The following is a 7107-nucleotide window of genomic DNA, read 5'->3' on the forward strand; positions in this document are numbered from 1 at the left end:
TCCACTGTTTTCTGTTTCCCAAGGCTTTATCAGGCTCTGCCGAGACCAAGTAATGGATTCCACGTTTTATTTCACACACACACACCACGCGGCCCATGTGCAGTGTTCTCCCCTGTCAGCAGCTCCGCAGGGCAGCACTGGTCCCGTTTAACAGGCACGTCTCTGCGGCCCTGGACAAGGGAGGGATGGAGAAGGACACTGGTCCAGCTCCTTCCCTCGTGAAAGAGAAGCAGCTGATCCAGCTGCCTTACCTTTGTGGGGTCTCCTGGCATGGGGGCTGAAATGCAGGGCTGATTCCTGCAAGGGTGGAGAGCTGTCTTTGAGGAATGGACAGCCTTCCGCAGTGTTTGCTCCAGAACCACCTGGGAGTAGCTAAACAGGGGCCCTGCTCTACCCAACAGAATATCAGTCTTTATTGGAAACATCCAATTCAGTGACATTTCCGGCTCATAAAATTCAGAGTCTCCAACTTCCTGTCTGTTCCTCTGAGGGCTGTGCTTCCGGCACGGCCACTCTGTCTTCAGTGGGATTTCACAGGCAGAGTGTGTGATCTGCTGGCCTGAATTGCTGTGAACCCTGAACACATAATCTCACAAAGATGAAAACAGTCTTCCCTTAGTTGGAAGGTTATCTTGTAATATTATAGAACATATAGCATCTGTGCTAATGATTTCTATAAGCTATCTGCTGTGATTATTTCAAAAAGGGCTTACAGTAAAAGATCCCTGAAACCTATTTCTACCATATCAGATACATTCTAAAGTTTTGCACAACCAGAGGGCCAAACTCAAGCTCAGCGATGTGTGTGTTAAACGGATGAAGTCTCTTCCCTCTGAACCTTGAAAAGGGCTGAAGCACTGGGGAATAATGATTCAATTGGCTTCATGTTGCTCCTTAAGACTTTTGGCATCATTACAGCAAAGCCACATTTGACTTAGGAATAAAGTTCAATGACTGTTTCTTATAAGACTCCTGAAAATTAAAAAAGGATACAGTAAAGGCAGGCAAAGAAGTAAAAATTACAGTCACAGAGAAGAAAGCTTCAGAACCAGGTACAGCCTGTCCTCGGTGACTCACTGAGTAACTGTCTCTGCACATTTATAATAATGGCTCCATGGGACCTGAGCGGACCCTTTCAGCGGCTCTGTCTCAGGACCTAAACTTACCCAATCAGCCTAGCCGCAGTTTAACTCTGGAGTTTGCTGTCAAGATGCAAAATATCTGGAAGGATTTCCACATCAAAACACTTGCCAAATGTGAGTTTTTGCTCAGAATGAATTTGTAAGTGAGAAGAAAAGATGCCAGATTGGAGAATTTTCAAGAAACACTCTACTCACTCGTTCTCAACATCAGATTTCCGGGCTGTGGACGATCCTACATAAACTCAACTTCTTATGGATAAAGGACAGACAGTTCCATGAGACAGGCTTTGACTGTGGGGTCCAGGTGCTTTCTAAACTATTAACTTTACACCTTAATGATTCTTTTAGAACAAGGTTAGAAAGAAAGTGAAAGTCCGACTCTTTGCGACCCCATGGACTATACAGTCTATGGAATTCTCCAGGCCAGAATACTGGAGTGGGTGGCCTTTCCCTTCTCCAAGGTATCTTGCCAACCCAGGGATCAAACCCAGGTCTCCCGCGTTGCAGGCAGATTCTTTACCAGCTGAGCCAGAAGGGAAGCCCAAGAATACTGGATTGGGTAGCCTATCCTTTCTCCAGCGGATCTTCCCAACCCAGGAATCGAACTGGGATCTGCATTGCCGGTGGATTCTTTACCAACTGAGCGATGAAGGAAGACCAGAACAAAGTTAATGTCACGTCAAACTATTGGGTTGCTTAATTAATAGCTGTTACTAAAGAAATTAGACATTTATCCACCAAGGAAAGATTAATTCATGCTGTTGATAAGCCCATTTAAACAGTAATAATATTTTACTTTTACATCTTGTGCCCTCTGCATATTAATAACTAGATATGAAGGTGCCATAGGTATATCAACTTTTTGGGAAGGCACAGTTGATTTACCATATTGTATCAGTTTCAGGCGTATAGCATAGTGATTCACAATTGTTAAGAGGTTACTGTAAAGTACTGGCTATATTCCTGGGTCAGGGAACTTGTAGCTGGTTTATTGTATACCTAGTGGTTCACGCCTCTTACTCCTCCATTCTCCCTACGTGCCCCTCCATCACTCTGGTTCCCACTGGTAACCACAGTTTTGTTCTCTACATCTGTGAGTCTTTCTTGTTATATTCACTGGTTTTATTTTTTAGAGTCATTTAAATGATATCATACAGTTTGTCTGACATATTTCACTTAGCATAATACCCTCCAAGTCCATCTATGTTATTGCAAATGGCAAGATTCTTTTTTGATGGCTGAGTAATATCAACCATATATACGCACCACATCGTCCTTATCCATTCATTTGCTGATGGACACTTAGATTGCTTCCATTCCTGAGCTATTATAAGCAGTGCTGCAATGAATACTGGGGTGCATGTTTTTTTTCCCCCAATTTCTGTCTTGGTTCCTTTTGGGATACATGCCCAGGAGTGGAATTGCTAGACCAAACAGTAGCTGTTTAGGTTCTTGAGGATGCTCCATATTGTTTTCCACAGTGGCTGCATGGGTTTACATTCCTACCACCGGTGCACAAGCGTTCTCTTTTCTCCACATCCTCACCAACACTTGGCATTCGTTATTATTCTTTTTTTAATGACAACCATTCTGAGAGGTGTGAGGTGGTATCTCATTGTAGTTTTGATTTGCATTTCCCTCATGATTAGAAATACTGGGCCTCTTTTCATGTGCCTGTTGGCCATCTTTGGAAAAATGTCCCAGATAAACTGAAGGTGATGCATCAAGAAGAGGCAAATGAGAATTTTTTTCCATTTTGTCCAGCTCCACTGGCCCTGAGGGGCCAAGCCCTTTGTCCCTGGATTCTGGGTAACACAGTGTACACAGAGGCAGCAGCTGAGCCATGTGGGCAGTGAGGCACTCTCCTGCTGCTGCTGCTAAGTCGCTTCAGTCGTGTCCGACTCTGTGCAACCCCAGAGATGGCAGCCCACCAGGCTCTCCTGTCCCTGGGGTTCTCCAGGCAAGAACATTGGAGTGGGTTGTCATTTCCTTCTCCAATGCAGGAAAGTGAAAAGTGAAAGTGAAGCCACTCAGTTGTGTCTGACTCTCCGTGACCCCATGGACTGCAGTCTACCAGGCTCCTCCGCCCTTGGGCTTTTCCAGGCAAAAGTACTGGAGTGGGGTGTCATTGCCTTCTCCAGAGGCACTCTCCTACCCCACCCCTAAAGACAGGGCCACATCTTCCCAAAGAAAAACACTCCTGTTGGCAGGACCTGCCATGTGCAGTCCTTCAAAGAGGACTTCATTCAGGCTGGAGGGGGCCTATCCAGGTCTCCAACTGTTGTGGGCTGAATGTTCAGTCCCCCTAAAATTCCTATGTTGAAACCTGATACCCGAGGTGATGGTATTAGTGGGTAGCATTTGGCAGGCAGGGGGTGGGGGGTGGGGGGGGAGGTGACTGCAGAGCCTTACGATAGAAGCAGCACTCTTTTGTAACAGAGGCCCCAGAGACCATGCCATGAGCACACAATAGGCCTTCTGCAACCCGGGAAAGGGCCCTCACCGGACCCTGAATCTGCTGGTGCCATGACCCTGGACTTCCTAGGCCTCAGAAATGTGAGAAATACATTTCTATTGCCACCTAGTCTCTGGTATTTCATTTTTTTACAGCAGCCCATGTGGAGAAGATACCAACCTTCCTTCCACTGCCCCCAACTCACCCCTGGATGTGTTATGCTCCCCCACTTGGTGCTTCTACACAAATGCTTTATCTGACCAAGTCCCACCTGTTCTCCAAGATCAGGGATGTCCCCAGGTCCTCCCACTGCCCTGCACCCACCTCTCTGGGACCTTCTGTACCTACTGTTGTGGGTGTCCTCTCTCCTCCTCAGGGCCCAGCGCAGGGCTTGAGTGCTCTAGGGAGTGGAAGAAATACATAAATACAACTGGAGTGCACCTGTAGTCCCATGGGCTCTTGCTAAAATTCACCATATGGAATATAAGCAAAGCTTCTCAACACACTTAGGCATGATGTCCTGAAGTTGACCAGATGTTGGACATGGGCTTTGCTGATCAAGTGGAAGAGATTTTATACGTAGCATACAAGAAAGATTCAGAAGACAATCCCCAAACATTGGTCTTTTCTGCAACTTGCCCTCATTAGGTGTATAATGTTGCTAAAAAATACATGAAATCTACATATGAACAGGCAGTCCTGATTGGTAAAAAGACACAGAAAACAGCAATAACTGTAGAGCCTCTGGCTATCAAGTGCCACTGGACTGAGAGGGCAGCAGTTATTGGGGATGTGAGCTGAGTGTACAGTGGTTATCAAGGGCGCACTATCACATTTTGTGAAATGAAGGAAGAAGCCCAGGAGTTGTCACAGAATGTGGCCATAAAGCAGGATTCCCCGTCTTTACACAGAGACATTCCATAGAAGGAAGGGGAAATCACCCTGAAAGGTTTTAGAAAGGATGATGTTGCAGTTCTGGTTGCAACCAATGTTGCTGCACACAGGTTAGACATCCCTGAGGTTGATCTGGTTGTTACAAGATCCCCACCAAAGGATGTGGAGTCCTACATTCACCATTCTGGGTGAACACAGCTGGAGAGACCAGGGTTTGCATCTGCTTTTATCAGCACAAGGAAGAATACCAGTTAGCCAAAGTGGAGCAAAAAGTGGGAATTAAATTTAAGCGAACAGGTATTTCTTCTGCAGCAGAGATAATAAAAAAGCTTCTAGCAAAGGTGCCATCAGGCTCTTGGACTCTGTGCCTCCCACTGCGATTGGTCACTTCAAGCAGTCAGCTGAGAAGTTGATTGAGGAGAAGGGAGCTGTGGAAGCCTTGGCAGCAGCCCTGGCCCAGTTTTCCAGTGCCACATCAATAGATCAGCGCTCCTTGATCAACTCAAACGCGGGCTTTGTGACCATGATCCGCGATGCTCAACTGAGACGCCAAACATTAGTTATGCTTGGAAAGAACTTAAAGATCAGCTGGGTGAGGATACTGATTCCAAAGTGAAGAGAACGGTCTTTCTCGAAGGAAAGCAGGGTGTTTGCTTTGATATCCCTATTGCATCAGTAACAGAAGAACAGGAAAAGTGGAATGATTCATGGCGATTGGAACCTTTCTGTGGCCACAGAGCAACCAGAGCTAGAAGGACCACGGGAGCGATATCGCAACAGGGGGAAGGCAGTTGAGGCTTCAGGGGACAGCCCGAGAACAACCAAGGTGTCAGGGGACAGTGGGAAGGAAGTAAAAGCTTCAGAGGACAGCAATCAGGAGGTGGCAACAAAAGTAACAGATTCCAAAACAAAGGCCAGAAGTGGAGTTTTAATAAAACATTCGGACAGAAATTTGAAGTAAAGGATTTATTTGGCAAAAACAAATACGTTCAGCAACATGGGACTGAACATTGTTTTTCATATAAAGTTAAAAGCACACTGTATTTCCTTCTGAACCACTTGCCCAGAGTCCATTTCTTTGAGAGGTATGCTTTATCTAAATTATTTAATCTGTGGTGACTGTCAGTTATAACTTTATTGCTACTTCTATCTTGGGTATTCCTTTGGAAAATGTGTATGGATTTATTACATATTCTAATAAATTGTCTATAGATTACAGGATAAAGTCAAGCATGTATCTGCTGATACTTTTTAAGTTGATCTTTTATACTTAGAAATGTCTCTTAGTAGGCTTCCTGGTGGCTCAGATGGCATCTGGAAGTTCTTGGTTCACTCTTGCTGTTGGTAAAAGGCAACTTTTTAAAGATACAATCAAGACATGGAGAAAGATAAAATGATTGTCAAAGATTTTAACTTATTAATCAGAGAATCAAAAAGAAATTACAGTTGGTTCAAATGAAAACTGGAAGAATATTGGCATTAATTTATAAATTGAAGCAAAATGGAACTACACACAGGGAATGCACGTGTGTGTGCTCAGTCATGTACAACTATTTGCGACCCCATGGACTGTAGACTGCCAGGCTCCTCCATTCATGGGATTTCCCAGGCAAGAATACTGGAGTGGGTTACCATTTCCTTCTCCAGGGAATCTTCCCTACCCAGGGATGGAACCCACATCTCCTGTGTCTCCTGCCTGTGCAGGCAGATTCTCTATCACTGAGTCACCTGGGAACCCCACCACAGGGAATAATCCATAGCAAACTACTGGACACAACTGATTTGTATTTCTGTGGACAAAAATCATGGATCATTACCAGTTTTTTGTTTACAAATTAATGAGTTGTAAAATAGCATAAAGACAGCAAAAGGAGCAGAGAACCTGCAGAATCAGGTTACCCAGACATGTTTCCATCGCACATACCCAGTGAGCTTCTCAGTCCATTTCATAGTTTGTTTGTTTTTTACAATTTTTCCTTTTATTGCTTTAAGTTTGAAACTGTCAAAAATGTTAAAAAAAATTTTCAAGTGTTTTATAAATGGCAACAGCAGGGAGATGGCAATTGAAACACCTATTTCAACCATCAGAAGATGCATTTTTTTTTTACAATTTTACTTATTTATTTTTATTTTGGCTGTGCCAAATCTTCCTTGTTGTGCAGACTTTCTCTAGTTGCAGTGAGCAGGGGCTACTATGTAGCTGTTGTGCACTGGTTTCTCACTGTGGTGGCTTCTCTCATTGCAAAGCATGGGCTCTAGAGTGTACAGGCTCAATAGTTGTGGTGCACCAGTTAACTTGGCCCTTGGCATGTGGGGTTTTCCTGTACCAGGGATTAAACCCATATCCCCTACATTGGCAGGTAGATTTTTAACCCCTGGATCATCAGGGAAGCCTGATACATTTAGTTTTGAAAGCAGTATGTGAAAAAAACTACTCTAGATTAAGGTGGGGAAAAAAAAAAAGTGAATTCACTGTAAGCTCAGATGTATCTAAAATAATCAGATACATATGCACACAAGTTAGAACTATCAAAAAATTTTATGAATTTGGAAATAATCTAAAATATATTTAATCTTTCTGATGTCTCTTCAAGCATAAAATTACAGTTTGAATGG

At 44.0% G+C, this 7107-nt stretch overlaps 1 pseudogene; it reads left to right on the forward strand.

The window, feature by feature from the left end:
• Positions 1–1114: 1114 nt before the first annotated feature.
• LOC128059168 (nucleolar RNA helicase 2-like) lies at positions 1115–5452 on the forward strand (annotated as a pseudogene).
• The last annotated feature ends 1655 nt before the right edge of the window (positions 5453–7107 follow it).

The sequence above is a fragment of the Budorcas taxicolor genome, chromosome 14, assembly GCF_023091745.1.
Source record: "Budorcas taxicolor isolate Tak-1 chromosome 14, Takin1.1, whole genome shotgun sequence".
NCBI classification, from domain to species: domain Eukaryota; kingdom Metazoa; phylum Chordata; class Mammalia; order Artiodactyla; family Bovidae; genus Budorcas; species Budorcas taxicolor.